The following is an 18,084-nucleotide window of genomic DNA, read 5'->3' on the forward strand; positions in this document are numbered from 1 at the left end:
GGCATCTTATCATAACAGCATTGCAATCTGCCTAATTAAACCACAATGTCCAGCCATATGGAACAAGACATATTTCTTTGAAGAAAATGAAAGATTCAAAACCCTAATGTCCAACATTTCCCCAGGCACCTACTCTTTTCACAGACACTTCATTCTTTTCTTTGCAACCAGGTCAACTTCAATACTTTAGATCTTGTTTCTAACTGATAAGAAGAGTAAGTTTAGAATCTTGCTTCATTAATATTTAGGAAAATATAAAAAACATTTTTAGCACGGCATAACTAGCCCTTTGCCCTTTATACTGAATTATGATTTTATTCTCTCTTCCTCAGTACCAAACCACTTGGAATTCCCCAAATGTGACCTGTTCCTTCTCCTTTGCAAACGTTCTCACTCGCTGGGATGCCCTTATCCCCTAGACCACCAGGAATCTTCCTGCTCTTCCTTCCACACTTGGCTAAAAGGTTTCTTCCCCTGTGATCTCCACACAATTACATGCTTCATCTTCAGTGCTCCCACACGGACGTGCGCCTACTTCTATTAACATTTATCTCCTGGCGTTATAATTATTTATACGCAGAGCCATCTCCTCCAATAGATTTTGTCCTATTTGACGGCAGAGAACAGGTCTTATTTGTCCTTGTTTCCATCTCATTGCCAGAATAAGATGCTTAGACCACCATTCACTGGTTGAATAAATGGTTAAATATGTGCTTGGCTAAATGACACTGAATAGTCATTACTAGATCTTTAGTGCAGTGAGAAAAATCTATATATATTCTGGATTGGGGAAGCAGGGTTCAAAGTTTCACCTATAATAAAAAATATCAGAATTTAGCTTTTTTTTTTTTTTCAAATTAATACAGAAAAAAGAGAGAGGGAGAGAATACCCCTACTGAAGAGAAAGCAGAAAGAGAGGAGGAGAGCCAGCCAATTATCCAGGGAATTCAGACTGTATAACATAGTGTGGATAGGGTGGGGGTGGGGGGTCCATTCTCAACTGCTCTCCAGGTGTGCAATGTTCCACATAATTACGCTTTTATAACTTTTCTGAGGGAGTTCTTCCCCTCCCTCCCCCCCCCAAGCCTTGTTGCTAACCCAGTTTAAATCTCTGAAAGTGCTGAATTTTCAACAATTAAACTGAAGGCATAGTTTCTGGGGAAGGTAGGGAGAAGAGCAGGCGGGTTTTTTTTAATGAATTTTCACATATAAATTATATACATATATGATTATATTTATATAAAATATATGTCTCACATGTGTATCCATACACACATACACAAATATGCACATATATTTCATATATGTGACTACTCATAAATATGTATATATTATGTGTGTATATATGCATATATATATATAGAAAGGTAATATTACATGTGTGTTTGTGTATATGTGTCCATGTTCATTTAACCTTGGATGTGAGTATATTTTCAGGCCAATTTAAATCCAAATTGCCTAATTACCATGTTGCCTTAGAGGAAAATTCTAGATTTACTTTGTGTGGAAGACCAAAAAAAAATCGATGAATGAAGCATCCACTATTACAATAATAATTAGCACAATAAAAACTGGTTGGATTCTAGCCTTAGTGTTTTGAGTAGCAGAAAGAAGAAATAGATGATTTTTTTAAAATGAAAACCAAGCAAATAATTCCAACAAAATATACCTGTCTTCTTTTGAAGCAATGAAACGATCAGTCAAAAACTCCCTTTCTACCTCTCCTTGACTCACACCTTTGAGAATCTCACAGAATTTTTTTTTCTTGTTTTGTTAAACCTATGGATTGAGGAGCAGCGAGGGAGAGCTAGGGGGATAAACTTCCTTGGGTATTTTAGAGTCAGAAAATCTTGACTCACATTAAAACTGTGAGCCCTGAGAAGTATGAAGCAGTGATTCTTATCTCCTGAAGAGTTTTACAGTCATCAAATGCTCAGAGTAAGCTGATGAACTGGGAGTGGGTGACCTTAATAGATATAACTGTGTATGGGTTCATTGTACCATGAAATTAAATTTTAAATCTGAATTGATGAACAAAAATGCTGGTTTGATATTTTTGAACAATAGTTTCGATAGTTTTGTAACTCTTCCGTTTCCATGAGAATTGACCTGAATTTGGGACTGTTCAAGGAAGCTTCGCACGTCTAAAGACTGTCTCTGAGCCCTAGAACGAATTAGTGAATTTAAAATATTTGGGGGAGAATGGGGCTGATGATCCATGGGGGAGTGTCTCCATTTCTTTATTCCTTTTTTCCTTCTCCTCGTTCCTCTCCAGAGTCCATGTCCTCTCTTCCCTCTGACTTGTGCCACTGACTCCCATCCGGAGCCTATAGAGTCCTGCTTTGTTAATATCCCCAATAATCACAATCACCTCCACTCTTTCTTGGCTCAGGTGTCTCCCTTTCTGGTCTATAGAGATATCCTATTTCTCCTCTTTTCTTTCATAAGACAGATCATTTAAAAAGGGGTCTATATTTGCTTCTTCACTCTTCCATCACCCATGTACTCAATTGTTGACACCACGGAACTTAGCTTCCACTACAATCACTTAGGTAACTTGCCAAATCCCATGGCCTCCTAGCAGCCCTTGTCCTATCTGCTCTCTCCTGGCATTGGGCATTGTTACTCATGGCCTTCTTCTTGAGTATCTCATCTCTGGCTTCCAGGAAAAGGACTCCTCCTCTTCTTTTGTTGACTAACTTTTCCTCTTTGCTGTGAGTTCCAGCATGCTCCCCAAGTGGCCTTTATCTTACTCTCCTGCCTCCTGCTCTTTGTCCTCACCCTCAGTGGTCTCCTCCTTTCTTCTGGTTTTAATCATCACTGCTTCACATGACTTCCAAATCTGTACTCTCTATCTGGCCTCTCATCTGAGCACTTGCCCCACATTCTTATTTACCTTTTTTTGATACTTCCACATGGATGTCTTCTTAACAGTTCAGCATCAGTACGATTCAAAACCAAATCATCACCTATTTCTTCATATCTGCATCTCGTCCTGACTTCCCAATAAAGAAGGACTAAGACACATGGAGATATAATTCAGAAACTTCCAAGTTCTGAGCAGTGAAGAGCTGGAGTGGGGGAGGGGGACAATATTGACCAATCTGTGCCAGTCCCTCAATAGGGCATTTTTAGGAGCATCTTTTTATTTGTATCTTCACTCACTTCCTATTCATTCACTCACCCATTTATTCATTCATTTAGTCATCCATCCATCCATCCATCTATCTCTCCCTTCCTTTCCTCACTCATTCAAAAAGCATTAACTATGCCTCTTATTTTGCCAAGAATACAAATATGAGTAAAACTCATTATCTCTGACTTCAAGGAATTCCGTAGGAAGAGATAAGAATTGCGTTAATTGTTTCAGGTAATGATAGAAATACTCAAAATTTGGAATACCGAGTAGGATATGGTCAGTATCATTGAGGAGAGAGAAGTTCAAGAAATCTGCAATAACAGGTGGTACAAGACACATCTTAAAAGATGAGTTGGTGTTCATCACGTGCACAGGCCCAAGATGCTGCATGAACAAACACCAAGGTCTCAAACAGCCTTGTGTCCTGAAGATGCAGAGGGTAGAAGACTGGCAGTCAGAACCAAAAAAGTGGGCAAGGTCAAATGGTCAAGATGCTTGTACTTACCGTGAGTAAGAGTTTGAGTTTTATCCTGAAGTCCTTGAGGAGTCGCTGAACAACATGGGATGAAAAGTTGCCAACTGGGGAGATGCAGTTTCATCTTCTCCTTGGGCTCCTGCAACCACCACCCTGCCCGGGTTTAGCATTTACTGTTCTGGCTTTAATCTCTGACCCAGGCAAGAACACAGCCTCCTCTCCTTGCCTCTCCTCCTCCCAACTCTCCAGACAGCTGGAATCATTTCCATTTTTCAAATAGAGCTTTACTAAATGCTAAGGGGAAATAAAGGGAAATTGTTGGAGAAATGTCATCTGTAAAACAATAGTCTAGTTTCCTAAGTACAGATGTGTGAGTCTACCATTCTGTTAAAAAGAGCTGAGATCTACTTGTTTCCAAATCTCTACTCTTTATACCCCCCTGACCATTGGTATCATTTCTTCTACCATCACTACTCTCACTATCTCCCCCAGCAACAGTCCAGCAGCTAGCATATACTAAACACATACCTCGTGCCAGTCGCCATGCTGGTTACTTTCTTGATAATGCCTCATTTAATCCCAATTAAAATAAATAAATAAAAATGATATATTTATCAATGTTCCATTGACATAAAGGAGCTCCCCCCAAGATCACATAGCAAGCAAGTGACAGAACAAACAGTCCATAACAGCCAGCATTAGCAGGTTCAAGGTGTTTTCTGTCATGCTTGGCAACCAGAACCATTCATACAAAGGTGCCTAGCTCATTGTAGGTCACGCTAAATACTTGCTGGACACACCCAGGCTCTTGTTCTTTCTGCTGCAAAGTGTCTTCTCTTCTTTCTAGCTCCTTTGCCCAACAGAGCACTTTACTGGGATGGGAGAAAAACCCTTCTCACCTCAAAGCACTTCCTTAGAGCTAAGATTCTTGTAATTCTCTTGAACAGAGCATTCTCTGGTGAAGGATGGAGTGGGAGAAGTGTTGATTGGACATGTAGTCACTTGTATGTACCCCAAAGCAAAAATAATAGATGAGATTCAAATGTGTTTTACTTCTTGTCATTCCTTTGGATTAGGGGCTTTAGGGGAAGAGAGAAGTAGTAAAAAGACAACAGCATCCTTTTCTTGTGTAGTTTTTAGAGGATTCCTCATGCATTGTGGAGGCTTTTGTTTTGCTTATTTCCAGTAATTGAACCAGACAAATCATCTTCAGATGTAAAACAAAATAATCAATCAGTTCTGGATTTAGTGTAACACTGCCAGTGCTCGCTTCGGCAGCACATATACTAAAATAGTGTAACACTGCCAATGCAATGGATTTCCAGAGGCCACATACCTCTCTCCAGAACCGACTTTCAGGGGACTTACTTGCCAACAAGGTCCAGAGGCAGGCTGTCCCTTTCCTCAAAAAATGAAGATTATGATAACAGTTCATTATCATCATCAATGTTTACGAAGCATGTGCCGTGTTCTGGGCACATCTTCAACTGTTTTGTATGTCTCACAATAACCTTCCAGCATAGGAATTATCATCCCCATTTTTGAAATGAATACACTGAAATTTTGATAGTTGGGTAAATAAATGTCACAGAGTTGAATTTCAAAACTAGGTGGCACTAATTTCCATACCTTGTCTAGCATCAGCAAGTCGGTCTACAGGGTCACATGAACCTTCCTTGCTATTCACGACTCAAGGCTGCTGTTTCCCATCAAGACACCTGAATGTTGTCTTCTTTTGTATGTTGAGTCCCCACCCAGGACACCTGCATGCCCATTGCCTCTAGATTAAAACTCTGCCTCTGTCTTTGTATGTGATTGGGGAACTCCCAGGATTGGCTTCAGTCTATTAACAGCCTTTCATCAATATTCTCTGCTTCTTGTCTATCTTTCCAATATGACCTGAAATGAACGATGTTGTCTGCAGTCTCACACTCTGAATTCATAGAAATGCATAACCTCTCTTTCTGTACAAAGCTCAGCAAGGGCTTTCTACACTCTCCAGCAAGGACTCTGCCTTATATTCTGTGCCACCCACTCTACCCACCTTGGAGCCACTTCCTATCTCCCTGCCTTATTCAGCAGACATCCCTTACCGGCCCAGACAAAGAGATTAATGAAATGGGCAATGTGGCAATGTTAATGAGAAATCAGAAATCAGACATTCTGAAGAAAAGCGACAGTGATAAAGAACTGTCAACAATTTTGTTCCAGAGGCAATGACTTCACTTGCAGGGATCATAGCCACTCAAATTGGAAGGCTCCAAATTCTGCCTTCCCTGCTGTGTGTATGTGTGTAATTATTTACTTGAACATGGAAATGGAATCTTTAGAGAAGCAATTACCATGCAGAACAGACAGCTCTTCCTTCCTAAATTCAAATGGTGTGGTGCAGCTATTACAAATTGGCCCAATTTCCTACGTCTTCTCAATGTCCCAACTCTTCCTTGGTGCTCAAGTGAAAAGCTGCTCGAGGAAGATGAAGTATCTGCCCATCTCTTTGCCAAGGGAATAATTATTTATAGCCTTAAGAGTTTTCTGAAGCATAAGCAATAATAATGACTTATATCTTCATCACCAGAGTCATGGTATCATCTTATTTGGCACCTTACGGTGTGATCACAAAATGTTTCCACACCTAATTTATACTCTGATCCTTATTAAAACCACCCCGTGAGTTAGGTATTGCTGACCCCAATTTTATATAAGGAAATAGAGGCTCAAAGAGGAAAAGCTACAGAGAATGGAGCTGGTGCTACCTCCAGGCCTCCTGACTTCTAGGAGAGGCTTATTACATCATATCAGACTGCGTGGGCGGGGCTTGATGACAGTTACACGGGAAAGCAATGTGGCATAATGGTTCAGATGAAAAATTTTGGAGGTAGATTCCTTGGGGTTCAAATTTTAGCTTTGGTTCTTGCTATTTCCTTGGCCTTGGACAAGTCTCAACTCCATTTTCTCACTTATAAAATGGAGTTAAGGGGCACCTGGGTGGCTCAGTCGGTTAAGTGTCTGACTCTTGGTTTCAGCTCAGGTTGTGATCTCAGTGTCAAGAGATCGAGTTCTGTGTCATGCTCCATGCTCAGCAAGGAGTCTGCTTCAGATTCTCTCTCTCTTTCTCCTTCTGCCCCTCCCACTTGTATGCACTCTCTAGCTCTCTCTAAAAATAAACAAATCTTCAAAATAAAATAAAATGGAGCTAAAATGTCTATTCATGATATTAGTAAATTTTTTTTTTTAAATCATGCCTGTAGAGTACTCAGGCTCAGTACAATGCTTGATACAAAGTAGGTGCTCAATAAATGGAATTGTAGCACAAGAAGGTCACATTCATCCTTCTATTCAGAAATATGAAAATCTCTGAAAATCAAAAAATTTTAAATAATTTATTTCACTGCAAAACCCAACCTAAGTGGATCTGAAATTACTCTTGTATTTCTTTTTTATCTTTTAAAAAGTGTCTTTAACTCTGATTTACCCGACTTCATGTGAATATTCATGCATTTTGCTGGAGAAATATTATTGATTTGCTGCCACAGACTCCCTGGGTGTCCTCCACAATATTTAGTCTGTAAACCATAGTACCTTTCTAAAATCCAAAACATTCTGTATTCTGAAACACAACCATCCATGAGGGTATTGGCAAATGACTGTGGGTTCACACTTCCACACTAGTGGTACTAGCATTAGTGAAGGCTACTAGGATCTCTGTTATGCCCAACTCCTCCACTATTTGTTTTTTGTACCTCCCCGGGGGTAGATTAGCCTGCTAGTCAATGTGGAGTTCAGAAGGCCTGGAGTTGGGATGAAAATCTTGCAAAGGGTTAACCACAGGGATGGTGAAACTGAGGTGGGTTGGAGAGAGGTGAGGCTCGAATTTTGGAGAAAACAAGCAAGGACTCTGAGTGCTGGGGTCAGAAAAAGGACTTGTACAGTGTAGGCTCTCCAAGAGGCAAACACCAAGACAAAAGTAAATATGTAGGAGGTTTACTGGAGGAAACACCTATATAGGGTAAGGGTTGGGGAGCACAAGTAAATGGGGGGGCAGTCTTCTGATTGCTATGCTGGTCTGATGCTTGTAAAGGGAAAAGAGCAGAAAGGAGGGGGAGGGAGGAGGACGTCAGGGGGCAGCACAGCATGGAGAAGGTGTCAGCCAGGCTGATGGGGAGCCCTGAGTATAAGTTTGTGGGGAAAGAACTGCACTGGGCAGGGACAGCCCCGTTCTAGTGCCTCCCCTTACAGACTGTGGCCTTGGCCCCAACGCTATGGAAGACCCAAAAGTGCAGCAGCTGGAGGTCATCAGATGCATTCCTCATGGCACTTCTCCTGAAGGCAGGTCTGAGGGGCTTAGCTCTACGGCGCCCATGAAAGTCAACTTTTGTCAGAGAAGGCTCTCTGAGTCTGGTGGAAATGCATCAAAATCAGAGTAAATTGGAAACAAGTAAAGTGAATTGGGAATATTATAATAATAATACTGAAATTATGGGGCACCTGGGTGGCTCGGTCTGTTAAGCATCTGCCTCTTGATCTCGGCTCCAGTCTTGATCTCAGGGTCGTGAGTTCCAGTCCAGCGTGGAGCCGGCTTAAAAAAAAAAAAACTAAAATGATAAGACAATCTTTCAAGACCTCAGGGGATATATAGTCACAACTCACCTCTCTGACAAGTGAGTGGGTTTGTGCATGGGCCCAGCTAGCTTAGGAGCAGGGCAGAGTTTCTGATGCCTTAGAGATTGTCTCCAGTTCACCCCACCATACACAGGGAAGAGAAGTAATTACTGACCCAATTCCCTGTGGTCCTCCAGAGCATTTACACCATACCTCCTCCCTTCAGTCCTTACACATGCTGTTCTTGGAATTCCAACACAATGCCCTAGACACAGGAGGCTCCCTGCAGGTATGGTCCATGGTCTAGTACAGAGGCTGGAAACCGTTGCTTCCAAGATCTGATGGCTCCACTCAGGATAGAAGGCTGTCTTCATCCCTGTCCCTCCTTTGGCCTTTTATACTATCCTCTGACATCACCAGAATGCCCATTTAAGAATTTAAGCTAAATATTCTGGAGCTGGTCTTTATGGAGGGCAAGGAAACTTGCTGGAGTTGGCAGACAATGCAATTCAAGGGACTGGGAATCTGAGTCAATAGGTGTTTTCTTCGAAGATCAATACTAATATATTTAGTGCTATTGAACTTTATTAAATATGTATTGGTTCTTTTTATTCTCAGCCTAAAATCATTCTAAATGTATTCTGCATGCAAACAAGTATTTAGAACTGATGAGCAAGTTGAGAGTCAGACTGCATCAAGGCCCCATCTCCAAGCACGTGGCGTGTACCCAGTCTCAGCTTCAAGAGTCAATGAGATGTACTGAGCTGACTCCATAATGGCTCTTGGAACACCTCTTGATGGAATAATCTCCTGCTGACCAAGTAGTCACAAGCCCTCCTAATGCCAGTGCCACTGGAAATTGAGGATGTGCATTGAGCACAAACTATGGTACTCCATAAGCAACAGAAGTACTTGGACACTGTCATTTTGAAAGCAGAAGGACTTGAAGAAATGAAATGCAGCATGCACTTCTACAGCATCCCCATTTGGCTCTCATCACAGCCCATGTCTGGCCCTCAGCTTACATTTCAGGAGAACGGCTCATGTCCATTTGAGCTGAAGAAGAAAGATATGACTTTTTAATTACAGAAGTTAGGGTATGTAATAAATGAATCTAAAAACTAAAGAGGATATATCTCATAAACTTTGAGATCTCTTTTAAGGCAAAAGTTCTAAGAGACTCCTAAGTAAAAATTTAGAAGGTAATTATGCAGGAGTTAAAAAAAACAAAAACAAAAACAAGTTCAAGTTGTTCAGCCCCTGCCAGGCTTCCATCCATGGGTTTAGAGAAGTTTGTGCTCTGACATACAGATGTGACTATTTGAGTTTTGACTGGAATGATTCTTTCTTTTTGGGTATACAGCATATAACAGCTTCTGTCCCTAGAAGAAAAGGAAAATGTATGCCCATCAATCTCTAGATTTCATGATAGAGCATGAAATTTTAAGTCATGGACTTGTGGTCAAATTCTGCCTACCCAACATCACAGGTGCAATAAACATGGGCCTCGCATGCCTGATATGAAGGTGAAATGAAATATGAAATATGTCCATTGATACAAAATGCTTGTTCATAGAATGTGATAGAAAAAAACAGCAATTCCCTCCACAACCCAAAGCCCAGAATCAGAATGGATTTTGTCAACTCTGTGATTGTCCTTCATTTAAAAGGATGAAAGAATTGGGATCTATGGAGTCATAGGAGATGCAGGTATAACCAAGTAGAGGAGAATGGTGTTCCCTAAGCCCAGACAATTATGTACTCAAAGGAAAAAATCATCACCACTCTATTCCCGTGTGGCACACCTCTCTAAGAGGGAAAGCAGGCTTCACACACGGAAAGGAGAAAAACATTCTCCACATATACCTGGCAGTGGCACAAACACGTGGTTCCAGGGACAGATTACATAATCCTGGACCCAATAGCCCATAGTGAGTATCAGCTCTGAGAGAGTCACAGAGAAATAATGTTAAATTTTAGAAACCATTATACCGTCTCTGGAAGAATGCCCAGAGAGACCTGTATGACAGCAGAGAGGGAGCTTAAATAGAACAAGTTTTTAAAAATGCATTATATCAGTAATCTATTGCTGTGTAACAAATCATTCCAAACTCTGAGGCTTTAAACAATAAATAGTATTTCACAGTTTATGTGGTGCAGAAATCCAGGAGTAGCTTAGCTGGGTACAACTGACTTGGTGTCTCGTGTGTTAAAGTCAAGGTGAGGGCTGGGGTTGCAGTTATCTCCAAGCTGGACTGGGGAAGGATCCACTTCTAAGATCACTAACATGCTTGTTGCCAGGTTTCACAGTTCTCTATAGGCCACCTGAGTGTCCTCACACCTTAGCAACTCTCTTCCCTCTCCTCAGGGCTGCTTAGGACATGGCAGCTGGCTCCTCTCAGAGTAAGTGAATAAAAATGGGGTGAGGGTGAAGATGGGAAATTCTTCTGAGACAGGATCCACAGTCTTTTTGTAAACTAATATCGGAAGTGGCATTGCATGATTTCTACTCTATTCTACTCACCAGAAGTGAGTCAGTAAGCGCAGCCTACATTCAGGGGGAGGGGAATTAAGCTCCACCTCTTGAAGGAAAGTATAGAAAGAAGAAAGTATACCAAAGAAAGTATAGACATATCTTTAAAACCACCACATGCATTGAAAAGAAGAATTCAATTTAAAAAACAGTGAGCCTCTTGGTGGTCATGCTATGAAAGATCTTGAATGGACAGGAGACAATAAAATCAGAAGGGACACTTATTCTTCTCATTCTGAATAAGAAATTGACTGGATCTTAAACTGTCTAGATGAGCCTATGGTTCATAAAACACATTTTCTTTTCTTTCTGGGCACAGAACTACATTTCCCAATCTCCTTAAAGGTACCTGGGACTAGGAGACCAAATTCTGGCCAGTGAAAGGTGGGCCTACCCTTTCTAGACCTGCCCCATGAAAACCCCTGTGCACCCTCTTTTTTCTCTATTGAATGGAGATATTAACTGGAAATGACTCAGGAGTGGGGCCATAACAGAAAGGAACCCAGTCTTTAAAAGAGAACTTGGAAGTTTGCCTGACAAGCCCATCTGATTGGAATTAACATGAGCAAAGATAAGCTTTTTTTTTTTTTAAACCACTGGGGCTTAGAAGGCTGTTTGTTATAGCAGCTAGCCTAATTTATTCTAACTAATTTACTGTCTTCTAAGTGGTTCAAAGTTAGTAGATGAAATAATGCTAAGTCTACAGGATCTTCTGAACACGAATTAATACAATTATACTCATCGAAGGTAGTTTGAAGAAATTCAAGAGCAAACTTGTGAAAGCGTTCTTTAAAACATCTGCTGTGCCCTATGACTGACAAATTGCTAGTATTACTCTGATTCTTGGAATGTACTCTGGGAAAAACACCAATAAATTTTGCTTCCATACTGATTATGATATGGAATCCATTATAGAGCCTGATAAGATTGCAGCGAGGATTAACCGAGGTAATCTATGTAAAGTATGTAGAAACTACACATACTAAGTGTTCAGTGAATGCTAGCCATGATTACTCATTGCTAGAATTTTTGTTATTTTGGAGAGGGACGTTAATGCTTTGCTGGTCTCCAATTGTTTCTCTTTGAGGAGAGATAAATAAGGTTATGGATAAGACAGAAGTGAAGATTGTAATTAATTGAAGAGTCAAATTGAAGAGCCACAAGCATCTGAAGGCTTGACAGAGGCTGGAGAATTCCCATCTAAGATGACTCACTCACATCGCTGTTGGCAAGAGGCCTCAGGTTCTCGCTGTTGGCGACATGGGCCTCTCTACAGAGTTGCCTGACTGTCATCACATCATAGCAGCTGGTTGTGAGAGGAAGTGCAAGCACGCAGGAAACTGCAGCGCCTTTTATGACCTAGTTTATGAAGTGGCACACTATCACTTCTGCATTAAAGGCGAGACACAAAGTCTAGACATTCAAGGGAAAGGAAACTAAGCTCCACCTCCTGGAAGGAAAAATATTGAAGAATATAATGCCATCATGGCACCCTATCACATACCACCATCGGGTGTGATTCATAATTCATAGATATAAATCAACACAACATAACCTGCCTAACAAAATACTTTAAAAATACAATGGGCTTAAAAAGAAAAAGGAGTTGAAAAATGTACAAAAGATATGAGCAGTCAATTCATTTATAAAAGGAAACCTAAATAGTTAGTGAGCATATGAAAAATGCTTAAACTTGCTGATAATTAGGGAAGTTCAAATTAAATGGTGAAACTCTTTCATATACCCTTTTAGATTAGAAAAATGTTGAAGTTCCACAATATCAGGTGAACGCTGGATGTGGCACATAGGAAACTCTTAAACTCTTAGCTGGTGGGAGTATATTACTTTCAAAACCATTTGACGCTATCTGGTAAGTTTGAGGGTAAATTACCCAAAAACCCTTCATTTTCACTCCCAGAGAAATGCTCTTGTGTACCAAGCTGAACAAGAATGTCCCTTGTCTCAATGTTTAAATAGGAAAAAAAAAAGACAGAAAGAAAAAGGACACCCTAAATGTACACTTCTAGAAGGATGGGTAAATAAATTGTGAACCACTCACTCAACATAATGAATAAACTAGAATTATAGATATCAATATGGATGAATTCTCACAAATATATTGAGTGACAAAAGCAAGCTGCAGAAGAATACATTTACGTAGAGTTTAAAAACATACAAAGCAATTCCATGTGTTGTTTAAGAATACATACCTATGTATATATGGTGATTAACATAACAATAAAAAAATTAAAAAAAAAGAATACATACCTATGTAGAAAAAGTCAAGAATACATAGGAATGGTGCACACCAAATGCAGATAATAGTTACTTCTGGAAGGGAATGAGAAGAATGTGGTAGAGAGACATGTATGGGCTTGCAACTTTATTAGTAATGTTTCATTTATTAAACTAACTGGTGGACACAAAGGCAATTGTTTTATCATTGTTTGTGGCTTTTAAAATATGGCTTCATAACAAAAAATACTTTAAAGAAAATGTAATGGAAGGAAACATCCCATTTAAAATACAAGGGAAGATGGGGCGCCTGGGTGGCTCAGTCAGTTAAGCATCTGACCCTTGATTTCGGCTCAGCAAAGAGTCTGCTTATCTCCCTCTCCCACTGCCCCTGCCCCTCTGAAATAAATAAATAAACCTTTAAAAAATAAAATAAATACAAGGAAGAAGCTGAAATACCTAAGAATTTAAAATGATCTCAGAATGGAGAAGTGATACATTTAACTACATTTTTTGGCATGGTAAATTAAATATAAATAAAATGTAAAGGTTAACAAAACTGAGGAAAATAGTCCTATATTCCCAAGGGCTAATGTCTTTAATGTAGAGAGAGTTCCTTGTTAAAAGTCATATGACCAATAACCCAGAGCCACAATAGACTAAAGTCATGAACTGACAATCTGCAGAAATATATGAAAATTGCAATATATATGAGAAATGAAAATGGAAACCATGAATGACTATGTTTGCCAACTAGGTGGTCAAAGATGAAAAGGTTGGTGAAGATGTGAGGAGTCCCTCTCCCGTGTTGTTGCCCAAATTGTATGGGAATGTGTGTTGTCAGACTGTTTACCAAGGGGCATCTGTGATGATCTATCAAAATGTAAAGAGCCCATATCCTTTGACCTAGAAATTCCACCTCACTTACAAATTTTTCCTGGTGATATATTTGCATATATGTGAGATGATTTATTACACTGTTTGTAATTGCAAAAAAAAAAAAATGGGAGCAAATTAAATAGCCCTTGATAGGGGCTTGGTAAAATAAAAGAGGATACATCCATTGAGTTGAGTACTAGGTAGTTGCTTTAAAGTGGGGCCATCTTTATGTGTATATATGAAGAAAAGAGCTGCAAGAGAAATTGTAGAGCAAAGAGGGACGTGTGGAATGGTGTGTGCTACCATTTGCAGAGGGAAAGAAGAATAGTGTGTGTATATATATATACATATATATGCTTCCTTATACACAGAAAACTCCTAATGGTGAAAGATGGAACCAAAAAACGTGACTGCTTCCAGCCACTCTCATACAGTAGTAGGAGAAGCTTGAATTACGTAAACAAACAAAAATAAACAAAAACAAACTCTTAAAAGCTAAAAATTCCGATTTAATTTAATACCCAGGTGTACATTTCAGAGTCCACAGTGTAGCCTTTGGAAAAGAGAGGAATACTGCTGATATGCAATCTTGGCCCTAATTACTTTCTTGCTAACCTCTAAACATTTCCCCGGAAAGGTCCTGCTACACAGCCAGTCAGGGGGCTGGTGGGGGGCGGTGGGTAGAAATGTGGCTTGTTATTAACACAGCCCCACAAATCCCATCAGCATCCTAGAACTGCTTACCTTGTGCTTCCTGAGTCATTTCTAATGAGAGATAATGATAGCAAGGTGGGTAGGTCTCCGGTGGGGGTCAGGAAAAGACACCAATGGAGACCAGGTCAATTTTGATTCATTGCACATTGAACTTTTCACTTTTCCTTCCTTTGCAAATTTATAGCCATTAGTGAATAATCTGGGAGCACTGCAAGCACAAGACAGTTGGCAAAACTGGTTTTAGATCCTTTGTGTTGGTAGCTTGGAAATGAATATTTAGGTGAAAAGAAACAATGTCTATCCTCAAGGAGATGCCATGGAACAGATGCCCCTTCTCTCAGTGATATAGAGGGCACATACTCGGAGGGCAGCAGAGGGAGGGGGGCTTGGAGGAAAGGGAGGGAAGACGGGGCAATCCTTACCAAAATATGTAAAAATAGAATTTGGCCATATGTTGAGGGTAGTGTAAAGTGGACAGAGCTGGGTGAGGTTCATCAGCAAATGTCTTGTGGCTCTGGAAACACAAGGAAAACTATATGATTTATTATTTAGTCACTAGAAATGTTAAATACAGAAGCTTCGTTGAGCACATCCAATGGGGCAGGCACAGGTCCAGGTCTTAGGGACACATTAGAGAATAAAATAAAGTCTTGATCCTCATGCTGATTACATTCGAGCAGCCAGAGCAAGGGGTGAACATGGAGAAAACAGATGATACACAAATGAGAAAACAAACCTACATAACAGTCCATCTAAGAGTCAGTTTGCCTGGAAAGGGAAGAGAATGGCGCACAGTAGTATGAGGGTAGGGGTTATTTTAGATAAGAGATCAGGGAAGCCTCTTTCATGAAGTGACATTTGATTAGAGACCTGAGGAAAGTTAAGGAGCAAGCCATAAGAATATATGATGAGGGAAGTGATAGTGCAAAGGCCCTGAGGCTGAAACATGGTTTTTACCACACAGATGAAGGAAAAGCATGCAGGAAATAATGATAAGAAAACAGTTGAAAGACAAAAATAAATATTCCCTATGATTATATATATGTAGAGTTATATATGAGAAAAGACAAATGAAAAATATAAATCCTTATAATGTTTCAATAAGGGGATGAAGATGAGTGTTTCTCAAGGGCAAGCAGTGTCTCATAATTCCATGTCTGGTCTAACCATGCTCAGTATGTGTAGGATCTGAACAGCGTCTGAGGAATAAATGAATAAATCACTATAGTTCTTTTGAAAATGTTTTATTTATCACTTAAAAAAATAAAACAAGATGGCTGTTTTTGAAAAATTAAATTTGTGATAGCACATTGCATGGTGGAGTTTCCCAGAACGATATGACTTCAGGTCTGGGCCAGACCAAGATGTAATTAATTGGGAACATAGAGCTAAATTTTACTGATGACCTAATGTCAACTACACACGTGTACCTGCATTATCTTGGGCAAGTCTGAGAACAGCTCGAGGAGGAAGGTGTAGTTATTCCAATGCTGTGGTCCACTACATTGAGTGAGGCTCAGCGAGAGTCAGTGTCTAGCCCATGGACACGAAGCCAGTAGACGGTAATGCTGAACAACAGACCTCTGAGTCCAAGTTCAGACCCCTGACAACCACAGCATGGGGAGGTCTACTCTAGATCTCTTCCCTCATGCCAACAGCTTTCTTTTTTTTTTAATTGAAGCCTAGTCGACACACAGTGTTACATTAGTTTCAGATGTACAACATAGTGATTCCACAAGTCTATATGTTATGCTATGCTCACCACAAGTGTAACTACCATCTGTCACCATGCAACCTATTACAATATCATTGACCATATTCTCTGTGTGTGCCTTACATCCCCGTGACTTATGCCTTCCATAACTGGAAGTCTGTATCTCCTCGCCCCTTCAGCCATTTTGCCCAACCCCCATCCCCTCCCCTCTGGCCACCATCAGTTTGTTCTCTGTAGTTATGGGTCTGTTTCTGGTTTGTTTGTTTATTCATTTGCTTTGTTTGTTAGATTCCACATGTAAGTGAAATCATATGATACTTGTCTTTCTCTGTCTGAGTTATTTCACTTAGCATAACACCCTCTAGTTGCATCCCTGTTGTCGCAAAGGGCAAGATCCCATTCCTTTTTATGGTTGAATAATATTCCATTGTGTGTGTATATCACATCTTCTTATCCATTCATCTGTTGATGGACAGTTGGGCTGCTTCCATAATCTGGCTATTGTAAATAATGCTGCAATAAACATAGGCATGTATCTTTTCAAATTAGTGTTTTTGTTTTCTTTGGGTAAATACCCAGTACTGCAATGACTGGACAATACAGTAGCTCTATTTTTAACTTTTTGAGACAACTCCATACTGTTTTCCACAGTGGCTGCATCAATTTGCATTCCCACCAACAGTGCACGAAGGCTCCCTTTTCTCCACATCCTCTCCAACTCTTGTTAGCTCTTGTCCCCACAGTTTTGGGGTCCTAATTCCTGCTCCCCAGCATTCTCTGTGGTCCTTCAATTTCCCAAACCCTCCCAGCCCAGTGTGGCACTTCCTAGGAGCTGTTCCCTCTTCTGTCCTCATCTCTGATCTTAGTGACTGACTCTTGGCAGTTCATGTCACCTTTCTGAGTCTCACTTTTGTCATTTTTTTGATGGAGATAACTATGTATTGGAACTGTGGTGCAGAGTCAATGAAATCATCCAATCTAAGTCTTTGGACCAGTGTCTGATATATATGGCAGATACTCAATAAATACTGGGTGAATCTATTTGTGGCCGACTTGTGTCTGGGTCCTGCTAATGATCGACTAACCTGATAAATGAATCTTGGATTAGTTACCAATGATGATAATAGCATGAAATATTGTGCCTCCCCAATAACACTGACAATTTAACATAACTCACATTAATTGCTGATGGTGTGAAGGCCCATCACAGCTGCCAGGGAAGGCCTCATCAACATCCCTTACCTTGCTATTCACCTGGAAGGCAGCCCATTTGTCCAAAATTCATTACGCTGTGGCTCAGGCTCAGAGTAAATCTAACATGTAGGTTGACTGTCATAAATTGAATAAAAACTTCTGCTAAGAAGAAACCAGTTTGCATATGTAGCCTCCAAACTTAAGGTTCAGAAAAAAAAAAAAAATGGAACTCTTCAGAACACTCCAGAAATGAGTCTGTCTAGTAAACCATGTTCCTTGAAATCTAGAATTTGCTTTTTTATACAACCAATTTTTTTAAGATTTTTATTTATTTATTTGAGAGAGAGAGAGAGCACGAGATGGAAGAGGGTCAGAGGGAAAGGCAGACTCCCTAGTGAGCAGGGAGCCTGATGCAGGACTCAATCCTGGGACTCCGGGATCACGACCTGAGCCGAAGGCAGATGCTTAACTGTCTGAGCCACCCAGGCACCCCAACAATTTTATTTTCTTAATCATTGTGACTGAGAGCATAGGTGGAGAGCCTAAAAGATGGGTGTCACAGTTTCCTAAGGCTTTCATAACAAAGTCCCATACACTGG

Source organism: Eumetopias jubatus, unplaced genomic scaffold, assembly GCF_037043125.1.
Source record: "Eumetopias jubatus isolate StellerSeaLion01/CBP00866 unplaced genomic scaffold, mEumJub1_p1.0 scaffold_13, whole genome shotgun sequence".
Classification (NCBI taxonomy): Eukaryota; Metazoa; Chordata; class Mammalia; order Carnivora; family Otariidae; genus Eumetopias; species Eumetopias jubatus.